We start from the raw sequence: 19,052 nt of genomic DNA, 5'->3' as shown, positions 1-19,052 counted from the left end.
ATAACAAAATTTGAGGAAGGTACCAATTCTTACATATTTGGATCTCTATTTCAACTTCTTGGATGTGGACAAGACAAATTCCATATAATTTAGGTGGTTTAAAAATGCAGGGACTTCAATTTCCATATGCTATATAATTAACATATAGAGTTCACCCTAATCTTTGGAGTTCGAAAAGGTAGTAACCATGTTTGTTGCTCACTCGGTTTTTTATAGATCCACTGTGCCAAATTCCTTAGATTTTGTCGATGCCTTATGCTTTCACGAGTAATTTAACTATACAATCTTCGATTATAAAGGATCCTGTGGACTACTTTTAACTATAAGCTATTACGAAGGTCCTACCATGTCCAAAGTTGAGTGATCTTTCTAGGTGTTTGACCGCTATCCACTCACTCACATTTATGCAAATTCTAACTTTCATTTTATAAAGAACTTTTGACGAAGCGTTGTTAAAATAAGAAACTAACTTTGCCTTTACTTGATCAAGCTAAAACGTAAACTAGATCTAGTTTCTTAGGTTTTCATATGGAACATGGTAACTAAGCCCACAATGCCCCTTTTCCTTCTAACGCAAGACAACTACTCACACAATGCCCCTTATCAACACTCAAATGTTTCCATTCTTATGTCATAACTTTGAAGCAAATTAATGCATGGACCAGTGAGTAAGGTGGGTTTTTAGTAGTGAAAATGGGAAAGAAAAAGAAAACTCCAAGTAAAATTTTAAATAATAATAGGTATTTCAACACAAATTGGGAGATGGAAGAAAAAACCACATCACATAATATTATATATTTTATATCCCTTATGCATTCCCTACCCACATTCTCACTCACAAATACCTATATAGATGCTAACTAAAAGCACTACAGTTTTAACATACAACAAACATTTTCCTATATTTTTCCTTTTGAATTACTCCTTTCTAAATAAACAAAAATACAAAGAAAAATGAAAAATTTGAGTAATAATGAGTGTTCCCACACAAATTGGAAGGTAGAAGAAAAAAACACATTAGAGGACAATTGTAAGAATTTGGCGGACCACTATTTTTAGAGGCCCAACTCATCTCAGGTCCGAAGACGACCAACCAAACCCAATAAAACGCATATAATACCATCTTTGAAAATAGTTGACTAGAAACGAAACACCCTACCAAACTGTTTTGGTATTGGCCTAGAACCAATCCAGTGAGCTAGCTCAGTAATCATGGTCTCCCATGAAGATTGGCTCAAAATTCATGGTCTCAAGTTACGATTGAAAAATGTCTTGTTATCTTGTTATTTTCCTATTGTCCTTTTGCTTTTTTAACATTATTTTTATTTAAGAGATTCTTTTGAAATGCAACTATATTTTGTCAAAAAAAAAAACGAAAAGTATTTCCTTAGGTTAATTTGTATGTAATATACTCCATTAGCTATAAAGGTTGAATACATTGTACGAGGGATTCAATCAACAAATTTTTAGGGCTTAATTCTACAGATCTAGGAAGCTACCAATTCTTTCATATTTGGATCTCTATTTCAACTCCTTGGAGGCTGAGAAGATAAATTCCATCTGATTTGGTTGATCTATTGATTTACTACTAAGAACGAAAAAAATTCACTTCCAATTTGTGTTTTATATATAACCAAACTATAGAATGCACCCTATTTTGGTAATTGTTTTTTAATTCAATCCTTTGTTGTTCACCCGTTTTTTTGGAAATCCACTGTACCAATTTCCCTAGATTTGGCCGACGCTATATGATTTTGCGAGTAATTAATAATGAATCATGTAAGTTGTTTATAAATATACATTGTTGAGAAGGTCCTACATGGGCAAAGTACAGTTTCTACAGAGAATAGAATACTCTAGAAGCGCAAGATCTGGTAGCATTTGCTCAGGACTTCAAATTATAGCAATTTAATATTCAAATGGCGATTCAACACATGTTTGATTTAAAATCACTACAAGAAAAAATGACAATGCCAAGGGGCGAAAAATGTCACCATAAGCTCATTGGTGACAATCAAAAAAGCATTCATCACCAAAAACTGAACGTCACCAAAAGTATAGGTGTTGTAGTGACATACAAAGTTCGTCACCAATAATGATTTATAATGACAGGGAACGACCGTCACCATTTCATATGATCAATGGTGATGGACCATAGCCTCCGTCACCAAAAACTAAACGTCACCAAAGGAATCATAATGATTTATAATGACGGATAGTGACTGTCACCATTGCATATGAGCAATGGTGACGGACCATAGCCTCGGTCACCAAAAACTGAATGTCACCAAAAGTGGCGTCGCCAAAAGTATAGGTGTTATGGTGACATTCAAGGTCTGTCATGAATATTGATTATAATGAGGGATAGTGATTATCACCATTTCATATGAACAATAATGATTTATTGTAATGGATCTTTAATGGCCGTCACTATTGGTGCATATATACGGTGACGTTCATTGACCATCACCAAAAGACATATTGCTAAAAGTATAGGTGTTGTAGGGACATTCAAGGTCTGTCACGAATAATGACTATAATGATAGACAACGACCATCACCATTTCATATCAACAACAACGATTTATGGTTACAATCCTTTGAAGGTCGTCACTATTGATGCGTATACAAGGTGGCATTCGTTGACCGTCACCATTTCATATTTTTGGTGAGGGTTGAAAAATGTCACCAAAGCTCATTGGTGATGGTAAAAATACTGTCTGTCACCACAAATCCATCGCCATTCCATATGGATGTCAGGGCACGATGGAATCGAACCACCAACCTCTTACTTTTAAAACAGGTGCCCTTCCATTGAGCTCGCATGCTTTAAAAAATTAAATTTTTAAAAATTAGACCTTGAAACTTCATAAATTGTAAATTCTACAACTTTGAATAAATTAAAGCCTCAGCAATATTTTACTAAACAAGCAAAAAACCATTGAAGTTGTAGGTCCCTACCTAATTGTTATTGAAGTTATGAAAATTAGGTGGAGGGAAAAATAGTTATGCATAAGAGAATCAATATGTTCAGTTGAATAATCAATTAGAAGTGAAACTATGAGAACATTTATAACTTATAAATGACCTATAACTATCATATGCACCAAATATTGCAAAGTAAATGTCATAAGTGGATAGCATATGGAAGAAGAGGAGGCAGGGACTTGGAACCCTTGTACATCTTGGCATGCCTTGGCACTTGGAGCCGCTTAGCTTGTTTGACATGTCTTCGTACTATCTTTCACATCTTAGCATGCCCTAGCATTCCCTAACACACCTTGATAGTCACGACCTCACAACTAGCATTGCATTTTTCTATGACTTGGGGACGTTACATTCACTAGAACACCTTGGCACTTCTTAGTTGCCATGCCCTCTGTTATCCTCCATAATATCCCAAGATGATGAGGAGATCAACAGAGGTAACCACAAACCAAGCTTTTAGTTTGGTATCTAACCCTACCAAACTAAAGAGGGCTCACCCTATGAAATCACAACTAAGAGATGGCTGGAGTGTAAAGGATTTTAGACTATATAGCTAGGCTCAGGGGGGTTTTTGGAAAATTTAGGGACTTGGAACTCTATCCACCGGTGTCTTGTCTGGCAAGGACTTTGTCAAGGAGGCAAGGACTTGGAACTTTGTCTAGGATAAAAAACCTAACATGCATGACAAAAGCTCCCTAGAATAGAATACCTCCTACCTAAAAGAGTGACCCCTACCCAAAATATAAAACCCTTCTCTACTGTGAACTTTTCTTAAAGATAAATATGTGCATAAAATAGTACTAAGAAAAACACCTAAATTAAGGAAAGTGAGCATCTAAGTCAAACTATAAAAGTATAATAAATATGGCTCTATATAAGTTTGGGAAACAGTAGACAAGCATGATTTCATACAACAACAATAAGATGCCTAAAATTGATGTGATTCTTTCATCGTTGCTATACCCTCGTAACAAAACTGGAATCTATAGCATGTACCCCAACGTTGTATGCATCTGCTAAAGGTGTAGATTGAAAGGATCTACTGAGATGAAGTACTATTAAAGGAGAAACACCTTCAAAACAATAGATAAATTCTACTGTGAATTCAACCCATTTGCACACATACCAAGGCTGCTACTGGGTACACTTCTCCGTTGAATGGAAACTTCAATGTATTGTAGTGCTTCTGAAGAAAAAACACCTTTAGTGCAACACATATAAAACTCTAACAGATATTGTCATTGTGGCCTCGGTTGTCGATGATCTCATCAATATAGGTAACAATTTCGATAATTGAAAAACCAAAAGGTGAGATGCATAAATCATTTGAAATGACAAAATTGGGCATACTTTATTATTGTTTAGGAGTGTTAGTATAGAAAATGCAAGGTAGCCTGTTGCATCTTTATGTCACAGGCCAAGGATCCGAAGAAATACATAAAATATTAAATAGCATGGTACACGTTGATTGCAGGTTCTTTTGAAACAGGGATGGAATTCTCCTTGCACGGGTTCTAATCTAATAGGTATAACTTTAAATAAGAAATTGATACTTATGGGGTTGAAATTGTCTCACAATTCATGAAAAGGCCCAAATTCGTTCACTAGAAAGAAGCAGAGCGAGTTGTCAGGTTTATGGAACGGAACACCGTATTCGCAAGAAAATAACTTGAAATTAGTCAGGCATATTATTTCGCGTCTTCTTGTACGCGTGTGATTTGAAAAGATAACCACATCCAAAGACTCAATAACGACTCTGTAAAGTTTATAGATGTAAATCACTTCTGAGAAAACCCATTGCTTAATGACAATTGAGTGAGGAATATGTCGAAGGATTCAATCTTGCACTCAGTCATAAAAAGGAAGTTGGGGTATCCAACATCTTGCCAACAAACCGACTCCAACCATAATGTGAAAGGCAAGTTAACTGTGAAACCTCTTTCCCACTTTGTATTATTGTTCCCTCTTGAATTTCAACAGGTATCTGTCTGCTTAGATCCGCAAAGCTCGTGCCAAGTAAACTCTGCATGATACAATTGTGACGTGCAAGCTTGACACACGCTATAGTTTCCCTCTTAAAGAGGGTAATTCAAAATATTATGACAATCTTAACTGTAATTTGATCATACACTATTGAGGTATTGCATGGAATAAACAATATACTATCAATGCACTAATGAAGAACTCAAAATAAATGAATTTCTTATTGTTACAATAGCGCCTCTTAGGATTCTCGATAAAGCACCTAACCTGCATGGAAAAAGCTTCCTCGAATAGAGTACCTCCTACCTAGAAGTGTGTCCCCTGCTCAAAATATAGAACCCTTCTATACCATGCACTTTTCTTAAAGATAAATATGTGCATAAAACATAACTAAGAAAAACACCTAAATTAATAAAAGTTAGCATCTAATTCAAACTATAAGAGCATATTAAATATGGTTGTATCTAAGTTTGGGAAACACTAAACAAACATGCTTTCATACAACAACCAAAATATGCCTAAAATCAATGCACTTCTTTCATCGTCGCTACAACCTCATAGGAAAACTATAATCTACAAGATGTATCCCAAGGCTGCATGCATCTACTAAAGGTGCAGACCAAAAGGATCTAATCAGATGAAGTATTGTTGAAGGAGAAGCACCTTCAAAACAACAGATAGAGTCTAATGTTCATTCAACCCATCTGCACACAGGCCAAGGTTACTACTAGGTACACTTCTCCCCTAAAAGGAAACTACAGTGTATTGCTGCTCTATTGAAGGAGAAACACCTTCAAAGAAACACAGATAAAACTATAACATATATTTTCGTTGTGGTATCGGTTTTAAAAGATCTCATCAATATAGGTAACAACTTCGATAAATGAAAAAACAAAAAGGGAGCTACATAGATAATTTGAAATTATAGATTTGGGCATACTTTATTATTTTTTAGGAGTGTTAGTATAGAAAATGCAAGGTATCATGTTGCATATTTATATCACAGACCAAGGATACGAATAAATAGAAAAGATTAAATAGCATGGTACAAGTCGATTGCAGGTTCTTTCGAAACAATAATGGATTTCTCCTTGTACAGATTCTAATCCATTGGGTATAGATTTAAATAAGAAATTTATAGTTATGGGGTTTGAATTGTCTCACGATTCCTGGCAAGTCCCAAAGTTTTTCACTAGATAGAAATAGAGCGAGTCATCAGGTTTATGAACCCTATTCACAGCTAAATAACTTCAAATTAGCCTGGCATATTATTTCTCCTCTTCTTGTACATGTGTGCTTTGAAAATCTAACCACCTCCAAAGACTCAAGAACAACTCTAGTACAGTTTATAGGTTTGAAGCACTTTTGAGAAAACCCATCACTTAATGACAATTGAGCGAGGAATATATCAAAGGATTCAATCTTGCACTCAATCATAAAAAGCAAGTTGGGGTATCCAACATCTTGCCAACAAACACACTCCAACCATAATGTGAAAGCGAGGTTAACTGTGAAACCTCTTTCCCACTTTGTAGTATCGTTGCCTCTTGAATACCAAAAGCTATCTTGTTGCTTAGATCCACAAAACTTGTCCCAGGTAAACTTTGCATGATACAATTGTGACGTGCAAGCTTGACACACACTCTAGTTTCCCTCTAAAACAGGGTAAGTCAAAATATTATGACAAGCTTAACTGTAATTTGATCATACATTGTTCAGGTACTGTATGGAATAAACAATACACTATCAATGCACTAATGAAGAACTCAAAATAAACGAATTTCTTGTTGCTACAATAGCGCCACTCTTGGATTCTCCAAGGAGCCACTAATTTATAAACATTTGGAATCTTTACTTGGTCTGCAGAAATATTAAGCAATTGTAGTGATCAATCTTTACCCTCCCATGGAAGGTCTATACAGAGTCAGCAATAAATTGATTTAAAGGTGAGGTATATGCCTGACAAATAGGAGTCTGACTCTTCAACTCTAATTTAGTGGCAAGGAAATATTCAACTGTAAATGCTTGATCTTCTACAGTGTAAATGTCTAGATAAATGGCTAGCGTAAATCTGTCCATTGTCCACATATCCCAAAAAACCATGTATGTCTCGACTTTGGTTGTTTGTAAGAGATGGGAGATCACATAAATAATCCATTGTCAAAAGAAAAAGTTAAATCATTTCTAGATAAATGGCTAGCGTAAATCTGTCCATTGTCCACATATCCCAGAAAACCATGTATGTCTGGACTTTAGTTGTTTGTAAGAGATGGGAGATCACATAAATAATCCATTGTCAAAAGAAAAAGTTAAATCACAACATTCTATGGAGATTTTTTTTTAATTTTATTACATACCTTAGAACGTTTGAAAGGACATAACTGAAGCTTCCCTCTCCTTCCACACTTCATTAAATATGCCCCTTTTCCAACGCAGATGTGGCCAGCAGAATCACAACGAGCGAATAGAATATGAAAAGTAAGTTTAATGAATTAAACTAACTTTGTTATACCTCAAGCAAATGGACTATGAGAAATTGGATTCATTCTCTATGAAAGATGATATAGCAAGATCTAATTACATTTTTAACTTAAACAAAGGTAAATTGGATTCATGCTCTGCAATAGACGATATAACTTTGAGATCTAATGACATTTTCAATTCAAACAAAGTTAAGTTGACTACGCTCAAGCTACAAAATGATGGCATCCAACTTCTGAGTGGAAGTTACTGTATATATCTAGCTAGAGGCTATAACATAAAGATATTTGTTATATGTGAAGATAAAAAATGAAAGGAATGTGAAATTTTGACCATCAAGTATAAGTTCCTTTCAAGGACTAGATCAAACCATGACAGTGTTCTCAAGATAATCAACTCACCCATGCTAGTACGCTTCTAGCAGGTTTATGATAAAATTTAAACTCACTAAACTTCAAACAACATAAATTAACCAACAATATGTTTGAAGTTGGTTACCTAAGGATTATATCATACTAAATTACCTTTTGCATCTAACATTGAAAATGATTGTGAAAGAAATGAAGACAAGTAAGTGATTATGATGGATGCATGTGATGAAATAAAATTAAAAAAAGACCTTTCTTCTCATTACTGATGAGCCTTTAGGGGATTCTTGGATGAAGTTGATCCTGATCTCCTTTCTGAAATCAATGAGACACTTTGTAGCTACTTTGATTTGACGGAAAACAGCCCTAATGCTCATGAAAATGAATACGAAAAGAAATAAGCATCGATGAACCTGGTCTTAAATAAGGTGTCTCAAAGTCTAATATGGATAGTATTTTAAATTTCTACATCTAACAAAGGGTTTTCCCAGTTGGGTTCCCTAGAAAATTTTGTTTTTTTTTTGCTATAGTGTCACTGTGTTTTATTTTTGTTCTATTCCACTACAAATTGGTAGAGATATTTTTTGTCTTGGTACAACAATTAGTTTCAGCTTTATTCATTCAAGCAATAGCATAATTTCAAGGAAATTCTACACAAGGGACAATTAATCTATAATTTCACTTATATATTTACAACTAAATTTTCATCCAAAGTGTTTAGGTTACTAGCAAGTGGTATCACAACATATCTCAACATTGCAAGGCATAAATCATACTATTCAATAAGGCTGAGACTTGAGATACAAAAATCTTCCCAAGTTATGCAAGCAAGAAAATTGTTGATTTTTAGTTCTAAATCTATCCAACCAGAACAAGGCTATGCCCTTTTCAACACCTTCTAGTCAAAGTTATTCCTGCCCTCATTCAACTCAATTAAGAATATGTCAATCTCATTGAGATTTTTTCTTCATTTCATGCTTCTAAGTTATATGTTTATGTAACCTAATATATCATTTATGTTAAGTGATTATCCATTTAAAATTATTTAGTTCGTCCAACGCATCTACCTAATTTTCTGATCAGTTTCTGGGCAAACTCTATCAGAGATTTGCAACAAAAAATAGAACATTGTTTTGGTACCTAGTGTTATAAAACTCTAATCTGGAAAAAGTATTTTGGGTTGTTTCCCTAAAAATATTTACGGAATTTTCAATCCTAAAGCCATTTCAGGGAGAATTTTAGTATTATTTTTGGAAATTTTGAATGCAACTAAAAGAAATTATTCTCGTTTTCTCAAAATATTCCAAAACCAAATATGAGTGAATTCATAGAACTTAAGATTTGGAAAGAATTAAAGTTCACTTCTCTTTTCCAAGACCATATATGAGTGAATTCACAAAACCTGAGATTTGGATTCTGGAAACACTTAAATTTCACCTCATTTATTAGGATTGGAAGTTCCTTGAGATGCAAACATGTAGCATTAAGGATTTACTTTGCTTGTTTAAGGACAATGTTTAGTTTATAAATAGTGATACAAGAATCCTTGTATACGTGCCTGACATAGTTCTTTGGTCACAACTAATGAAACTGAAATCCATCAATACATAACAGACAAGGTAGAATGTAAGAGAGAATCTACTTTTCAAAGTATACTCTGACAACAATAAACATCTATACAATCTATAAAGTTGTCACCACACCAAAAAAGCAATTAAAAACCAAAATAAAAATAAGAACAATCTTGGATTGTTATGGTTACTCTAACAAAATGTTAAATAGGATCAATATGTTAATATGGCAAATAGTGTAGTTGATTATGATTTATTGAGCCCAAGGGGTTAGCCCAACCGAATGTCATTAATGTTATTAGGTATTTGGCTAGTTCTGTGCTGGCAAGTGCCCTGTCCCAAATCCCTTGGGTGAGGTGCACTAGTCAATGCCAATGGGTTTACCAGGGATGCCATCCATGAATGAGGGGGAAACATCCATTGGGATTCCCCAGAGAGTTTTTCTTGCAAAGAATAAAAATAGGATTTCCTAAAGAGAAATTTTGAGATGCATACAATGTACACCCAATAACATCAACTCTATAGAGACAAACAATAAAAGAAGGAAAAATACAAATGGTTTTACCTATGTTCCCTTGTGAGTGTGCACTTCATGTGAGATTTTACCATGGAGATCACCTTATCCTTTTCACCTTCAACTTTGCAGACTCCATTTTCATGAGGTTAACTAAATGAAGTACCATTGTTTAGTTGATGATGTAATCTGTTACTTCTTTCATATAATCTTATACCCAATATCTCATTAGAAACACTAGGTGTTGGCAACCTATTATTTCCAACATCCCTACATGAGATCTCCTCTGTTATCTTTTTTTGGTTTTCCAAATAGTTAGTAGTTGCAGGAATGTGTCTATCTTGACTATAGCTAGTTCTTAATCGTACGTGAGCAATTAAGATGCTTCCACTCACAACACTTGACCTTGCGTTGCCCATCATTCTTATAAATCATTTTTTTATGACCAGAAGATGATCCCTGCCAATGTCTTCTATCTTTATGAGAATTAGTCGGACCTAAATTATCTTATATTGATGTTAGAGTATGTTCCATCATTGCCCACGCCTGATCAAAATTAGATTTAACTGTATAATTTTCCATCTCTAAAACAAGGGCTAAATTACTTCTCCGAGCTGATTCACGAAAGAGAAGCAACTTGTTGTTGGGTGTGGGTTGTACAATTGCATCAGTCCCATCTCTGGCCCCAAATCTGTCAAGGGAAGCGCTAGGTGAAAACTTCTAAAAGCCTTTTCCTGGTACATACCGCCATAGGAAGCGTACTTCCTGACTAGAGAAACACCACGAAATACTAAATTGACAATATTGAAATAAAGCTCCACTTACTATACTAGAGTCGTTGGACAACATTAGCCAATTAGGAAAGAGCCTGAAGTCCTAAGCAGCAGCACCGTAACCACAGGCAACAAAGCAGTAGGAAGGCACACCACAAATCCTGGAGTTTGCAAAGCTCATACAAACCCAGAGATGGCACCTGAAGTCGCTCTCCCCAGCAAATCGACAATCTAGTGATGCTTCCTCGAACCAAAGATAGATCAAGACTAAGGTTTTGTGTCTTATCCCGTATCCCATTTCCATGCTTGATGCAAGAGCCAATTCCCCTCCCAACCGCATTTGACGGTCTCATCATGTTCTGTTGCCATAAGCCATAGTTTGAGCCAGGACGCAAACAAACCACACCTCATTCTCTCTGGCACTCTCTCCTCATCACCCAACGCCTGCGAATGACCACCTACATGTCTCTGTGCGATATTAAACACAGTTTGCAGGGAGCGAGGTACGGGTTCCAAAGGCCATTCATTGCATACGAGTGGCGCATGGAGGCCCTTCTAGCTCCACGATCCAAGGCACTGCCAACTAGCCCCCTAAATGATCACCCCCATCGGGGACTTCAAGATCAACATTTAACAGTGATTGCAAGGCCTGCAGTTCTCTAGGTTCGAGATCAACCTTTGATTTAACATCCGCCCATGTCGTCCTGAATTCTCTCTGCGGAGTAATCGCACCACAGTTCGCCAACCAATCTGCTACTTTATTACCCTCTTGATGCATGTGGTTAGTAGTGACCTACTCAAAAGAGGTCAGGGTTCGTCGGATGCGGGAGAGTCGAGATTCTAAGCACCAGCTTCTGGCTACTTTCTATGGGGCGATGTTGTTGATAATTCTTTGGACCATATAAACAATAAGGCGCAAGTCTCCCACTATTTTTATCCTCCCACAGTGAAGGTGGGAGGTCAGGCTAATTCCCACCTCGAGTCTAGTCATTTCCACCACATTGTTCATCATTACACCACACGAACTTCAGTATATTGCACATTGGGAGCTGCAAGAGTCCTAGAGGGTACCTCCAAAACCAGTCAAGTCGGGGTTGCCCTTAGAAGCCCCATCAAAATTAGTTGGATACAACCATCAGGGGGTAGGAGGAAGCAGGAGGGGGAATGGGCAGGGGAAGGACTTGGAGTACGAGCCCTAGGATAAACCACGTTGAATGAAAGATTCAACATAGATAGAATCTGAGAGTTAGGACGTCCCGCATCCCAGTCTTCTTGGATCCAAATATTGGAAGTCGTCTAGCTCCAAATATGAGCGTTGGTTGGTAGTTTCTCTTCAAAAATGGCGCAAGATTATCTTTCCAGGAATTTCAAAGAAGTAGCCCCGAAGTGAGCCACCAAACTCGACTCACCACAAGATTGGAAAACTAATGAATTGGCCAGCCTTCAAGTAGCTCTCGAATGTCTTCTGGGTGGCAATATATTGGGCCAAAAAGAATGGAAACCTGGTCCCATTCCTCATGTGTCATGATGCATCCCTCGAAGAGATGGAGCAAGGATTCTTTTGGTTGCTTGCATAAAGGACACATCGAAGGACCGACAAATTCTTGCTTCTAGAGTCTATCACAAGTAAGTACACGTTTGTGTCCAACTAGCAAAAGAAAGTGTGCTACCTTTGGCCACAAGTTACTCCTCCATATTTCCCACCAGAAAGGGTTATCCCAACGGATCATGGCATTAGCCCTCATGAGGCAGGCTTCTTTCATAGAGAAAACTCCAGTAATAGAGAGGACCCATCAGAGCTTATCCGGTTCTTGTGATACATGGGCAGGCCACTATGAAAGATGGGCACCCAGTCACTCACAGCCCCCCTGAGGAATATCCGGTGGCCACTCTTCATCTGACTTCCATATCCTCCATCCCTAATCATCAACCTCTTCGATCCATTAGTCCGCCACCCGAGTGGCTGAGATCGATTGGAAAAAGGGCATCAAATATGAAAGGGACTAATCCTGATTGAGACAAGGGAACTATTGTGAGGAGTCCTGCCAAAATAAGGAAACTACCCATTCTTTGCTCCATAAAAGAAATGGTCATGGATCAAACCACTATTATTATTCACAAGATTCCATATTGTCAAATCTGTACTCGAAAGAGGTTCGCAAATGAGGGCTTCCTGGGATTTCCCCTACTTGTATTTTTGGGTCCAGATTGTTTTCCAAATCTTCATCTCCCCCTTGTATCCATCTCCACCATAACTTGGCTTCAAGGGCAGTGTTCAGTATTGCAGGGTCCCTCAAACTGAGGCCTCCCAGAGCCTTGGGGAGGCAGAAGTTATGCCAAGTAACAAGCGACCATTTCCGGTCCATCGAGGCTCTACTCCACAAGAATCGTCTAAATATTGCTATTAGCTCCAAGTATATACATTTGGGGGCAGGGAGGGAGGATATTTGATACATCGACATGCCTTACAATACATATTTCAAAAGGTTTGCTCTTCCAGACAGGTTGAGGAAACGGAAGGTCCAATTCGACAGGTTCTTGGTTATCTTGGAGCAGAGGTCTTCCCAGGGAGCAATCTGGAGGGGATTAAAGATGAGAGGAACCCCTAGATATTTAGAGGGAAGAGATCTAATGGTGAAGCCTAGAACTCTAGCCAAGCAATATTGAACTGCCTAGGAGTACGAAATAAATAAATACTTGATTTGTCCTTGTTTAGGAGCATACCTAAAGCATTTTTGAAGTCCACCATAATGTTGTTCAACTGGGATGCTTCCCTAATAGTAGCCTTATAAAATAAAAGATTATCCTCCACGAAATGTTGGTGTGTCATATGAACATTAGTTCCGTGCAGGTTAATGTCGTCCAACAAGTTTGATTGCTTGGCGACCTTTATCCTTCTTCTCCGACCCTCTACTACAATGATAAAGAGGAATGGGGAATGGGGTCCCCTTGACGGATTCCTCGAGAAGGTCTGAAGGTTGTCGAGGGGAATCCATTGATCAGGATTGAGAAGAAAGGTGTGGATATCAGGGATCTGATCCAATCATCAACAAATCCAAAAGCCCGGAGGATTGCCAACAAACAATCCCAATTCAGGCAGTCGTAGGCTTTTGATAGATCTTGTTTTAGAAACATACCTCTTATTTTGCAGACCTGGAAGGAATGGATGGTCTCATTATCCAAGACAATGCAACAAGAATTTGGCGTCCTTCAACAAAACTCGATTGTTCCTGGCTGATAATGTGATGGAGGATAGGTTTCAGACATCTGATCAGAATTGTGGAAAGGATTTTATAGATGACATTCCATAGGGAGATTGGTCTAAAATCACTGTGAGACAAGGCCTCCTAGGTTTAGCAATGAGTGTCTGGAATGTATCTTAAGACCTGACCAGATTTGACAAAGACAATGAGATTTTAAGAAGGACCTGCACACTTTGAAGAATTCCACAGTGAATCTGTCAGGACGAAAAGCTTTATTGGAGGGCATGACCTTGACCACTTATTCCACTTCAGAAAGCGTGATGGGACTAAGCAAGGCGTTGTTCTGAGCAAGAGAGACCAACAAAGGGATATGATGCATGATGGTCTAGATGGCTTCAAACCTAACATAGCCTTCGTCTCACAATAAGGAGAGGTATGTCTTCAATACTTTGTCAATATCTTCTTAGAGTTCATAGCGAGTGTCAATAGATCCTTGAAGTTGAGTGATTAGGTTACATTAGCGATGATTGATTGTGGATCTATGAAAAAATTTAGAGTTGCGCTCACCCTCCTACAGCCATTGAATGCACAATTTCTATCGCCATATGATCTCTTCTTGATGTGTTATTTCTTCTAACTCTCGTATCAAGAACCCCTCTTCGTCCACAATTTCCCAGGATTGGCCATCCTGTATTATTGTCCTCTAATCTTCCTCTAAGCGAGCTTCCAACTTGTATTTCTCCTCGAAAATGTTGCCAAACTCGTTGCGGTTCTAGGTTTTGATTTTGAGTTTCATCACCTGGAGATTCCTTTGGAAGGATTGCATCTTATTTCTCAGAGGATCTTCCATCGTGGTCTACCAAGTTTCAAGCTTCTCCAAAAAAGCAGGGTAACGCAGCCATAAGCTTTCAAATCGAAAGGGCTTTCTCCAAGTAGAAACCTCGGTAGTCACCGTCAGACTGACAGGCTAGTGGTCTGATCCACAAGAGGGTTATATCGATTTCAACATTTCGATCTTGTAAAATAAGTTGTTCTGGAAGGAGAAATCGATCCAACTGGTTGGCCACCTAGTTTTTTCCACCCCATCTATTATTCTAGGTGTGAAGCCTGTGTTTGGGGAGAAAATCAACCAAGTGGAGATCTTCTATGGCATCATTGAATATCGAGGAGGGATCCAATCTTATGACTTCGCCTCTCTTCTCTTCAATATTTCTGATCATATTAAAGTCTCGTCAAATAATCCAATCCTTTGTTGCCCAAGAACTGGATAAGTTAACTACTTTATTATTATTATGGTTAGTAATATTATTGTAACCACTATTATAATTATTGGAATTATTATTATTTTCATTAATACCAATAAATTTAATAATATTTTTTCCTCTTTATTATCATTTATATATTTAAGAGTTCCTTCTTTATTACTTTTATCGTATAATCTAGTAATTTCATTATTATTAACTAAAGTGTTAGATTCAAAATTATTTATATTATTCACATTATTCACACAACTACTTTTGGAAAGGGGATTGAATTTTGCCCTTGCTCCTCAAAATATTCTGGTCGCTGATATTATGTGTGACGTCGAATTTGGGATAAAGGGCTTACCGAATAATATTAAAGATATTATTTGTCAAGACTGCGTTGTTATTCTTAGAAAAGTGAAGCCCCCTAAGAATAACATCAGCAAAGGTGAGTTCAAAGCCCTCAAATCCCTGAATAGGAACCCAGACATAGTTGTTTTGAAAGCTGACAAAGGGGGGGTTGTTGTTATCCTTGACAAGGATGATTATCGCAAGAAGATGTTGGATCATTTGGTCAACAGTGGTACCTATGGAAAGCTTGACAAGAATCCCTTGAAAAATATTTCTAAGACTATCGCTCTTGCTATTAAATCCAGCAGCACGGTTGTCTCCTTTAGCCATAAGCTGATTGAAAGTATCCCTATCACTCCCAAGATTTATGGGCTTCCAAAAATCCATAAAGAGAGAGTCCCCCTTCGACCCATTGTCAACACCATTGGTGGGCCGACCTACCTTCTAGCTAAATTTTTAGCCATGAAGCTAAAACCCCTGGTGGGGTGGACGAAGTCCTTTGTCAAAGAATCCTCTTCTTTTCTTAATGAATTAAAATATATGAAGTTTGAATCTGGCAATAATCTTGTAAGTTTTGATGTGGTTTCCCTATACACTTGCATCCCCATTAAAGAAGCCCTTGATGTCATCTTTCGGCTTACTAATCCCGACACGGCTAAGTTAGTTGAGATCTGCCTCACTTCCCCTTTTTTTGTATTGAAGGTGTTCTATGAACAAACTTGTGGGGTTGCAATGGGTTCCCCCCTATCCCCTATCGTTTCTAACATGTTCATGGAAGATTTTGAATCCAAGGATTTATCCTCAGCTTTATTTAAAACTAAGCTTTGGAAAATATTTGTTGATGACACCTGCACCATTTGGCAGCACGGGCCTGAAAAATTAGATCTCTTTTTCCAACATCTCAATAATCAATCTAACTCCATCCAGTTTACGATGGAGCGTGAGGTTAATGGTTGCCTTCCTTTTCTCAATGTCCTCATTTCTAGGAACGCTAATGGATCTTTCTCCCATGAGGTATATCGAAAGAAGACTCACACTAAGTAGTATCTTCGTGCCAGTTCCCATCATTTTCCTGCCCAAAAGATAGGTGTCATCAGCACGTTAGCCACTCGTGCTTTAAGAATTTTTTATCAAGACCACTTTTCTAAAGAAAAGTCCCATCTACTTAATGTTTTTGTCCATAATGGCTATAGTAGGCAGCAAGGTGTCAAATCCTTCCTCAAAGCAAGCAAAGGTCCCAAGGTCAAGAAAGAACCCATTGAACGCAGTTCAGGAGTCCACCACCCCTTAATCCAAGGAACGACTGACAAGATTGTGAGAATCTTGAAGAAGCATAATATTCCCTTGACCTTTAGACCCCTCAGCACCATTAGGAGTTCCCTTAAGTCTGTTAAAGACCAAGTGATGAACCCTATGGATATGAAAGGTGTTTACATCATCCCTTGTTCCTGTGGAACCTCATACATAGGTGAAACTGGTCGTTCTATAAACCAAAGGATTAAGGAACCCGTTGCTGATATTAAACAAGGGAGGACCAAATCTTCAGCTTTAGCCGAACATGCAGAAAATACTAAGCATCATATATGCATTGAGGAGGCTAAGGTTATCTCTAAGATTCCTCATTTTGATCATCGTAAGTTTAGGGAAGCCATTGAAATTGAGGTCTTCCAGTAATATTAATAGGGATGACGCTTGAAAATTAGTAGTTGTTGGATTCTCGCCCTCTCTTCTTAATTTTCTTCATTCTTTCGTTCCCCCTTTTTTCCATTTTCCTTTTTATATCCATACTAGTAATATTATAATTAATCTATTATTTGTTATTTATATACATATTGATATAAAACAATATGTATTAACATTCTGATAGAATTAGTATTTGCATTATAAATATTTTTGTGGAAATATTATAGATTCATTATTGTTTTTAATCTTGATTATATATGTAAAATAAAATAAAAAGAATGGAATTTTATTAAGACCCGAATTAGATATAGTCGTTAAGTTGATAAATATAATATATAAATATTAGTAATTCTAATATTAATATGAATGTTTAGTTTTTAATATATAGTGATTTATAGATATATTGTTATTATATATATACAATTTAATGTTAATATTATTTATTAGTAGGAGTGTGAGTTTTATCAAGAATCCTTTTTATTATATATATATATATATAATCTTTATTATTAGTTTTAATCTATAGTTATTTATATATATATTGATAAAGTAAAAAAGAATTGAATATTATTAACCTTAATCAGATATAGTCGTTAAATAGTTAACTAATAAAATTAAAAATATATTTATTTATTTATTTAAATATTATTAAACCTGCCACCTCTCCCTCCGAGAGTCAAACATAGTCGTTTTCTTCTAGCTGTTAGGTTATCCCGTCTCCCTATTTAACCCTCTTCCTGGATCTATTTCTTCATCGTGTCCTGAAGATGAACCACACTTGTTGGTTCGAAACGTGTTGACCCAAATCTTCAATGTGACTTCTTCTGAAAAACTCTTTATACATTATGATATGGATCACATAAGCTTGAATTCAAATATTGCTAGCTGTTCTCAATAATTTTATCTTCGTTCATTTTGGTTTCTTGTAAAAGGACAATTTTTGGCTTATACTTAGCAATATTTTCCTTTAGGGATAAGATCTTACCTGGGCTATTGAAGCCTCGAATGTTTCAGGAGGTGATCTTCTTTGGAAAGGAGGGATAGATCTAGGAAAGTAATCACGCAATTGTCCCATCTGCCCTGAATTCATCAGTAATTCCACCGCTTCGTGGATCAGGTCTTTAGTCGACTTCCTCCCCTTCTTGCCCTTCTCCGAACCCCTTGGATCTACAATGGTGAGAGCCAATAAGGTGTTGTCTTTTCCTGTACACATCAGATATGGATCTGATTTTCGTGATCTAGTTGCCCATTGAGACTAGAGATGGCCAAAGTGCGACAACTAATTCCCTGGAATGCCTTTGACATCTAATTTGATCCAATTTTTGAAGATCGCGAGCACTTTTTTCTCTTCTGCACCTAATATATTGTTTTTCTCTTCCACTTCCAAGATTCCACTGGTATAGGTGAGGACTTCTTTGACCTGTTTTTCATACTCAGTGTGATCTGGCATCTTCCTCTTGGTGGCCATCTTATCTCTTCCACTTCCAAGATTCTACTGGTATAGGTGAGGACTTCTTTTCCCTACTTTTCATCCTCAGTGTGATCTGACATTTTCCTCTTGGTGTCCATCTTATCCACTAGGAGAACGAGTTGCTTATCAACTTCCATATATTGAATGATCTCCTTTGAGGAGGAAAGGGCTTCCATCGCATGTTCCAGATCTAGATCTAGGGTTGCTAAGGAAACAAAAGGATTGTTGGAACTGGGGGTCGTTGGGGTTGTCAAGACATTGGGGGTCATCTTTGACCGAGGCTTAGGGGCCTCCTCAATCACTGGGTGACGCTGCGAAGTGTACCATAGACATTGGAACGAGACATGTTCATAACCGAGAGGTTGGATCCAAGTGGAATCATAGTAAATCAGCGTGATGGACTCTGGTAATGGTTGATAAATG

General features: G+C 37.2%; 1 pseudogene; it reads right to left on the bottom strand.

Annotated features, from left to right (window-relative positions):
* The window catches only part of LOC149253237 (protein trichome birefringence-like 11), an 82,953-nt pseudogene extending 64,327 nt beyond the window's left edge, over nt 1-18,626 (bottom strand).
* Between the last annotated feature and the right edge of the window lie 426 nt (nt 18,627-19,052).

The sequence above is a fragment of the Pinus tabuliformis genome, chromosome 7 (assembly GCF_031772625.1).
Source record: "Pinus tabuliformis cultivar Carrire ecotype Pingquan chromosome 7, CPIR1, whole genome shotgun sequence".
Classification (NCBI taxonomy): domain Eukaryota; kingdom Viridiplantae; phylum Streptophyta; class Pinopsida; order Pinales; family Pinaceae; genus Pinus; species Pinus tabuliformis.
Note: the sequence above shows the minus strand (reverse complement) of the source record. Positions and strands in the feature narration are given on the sequence as shown.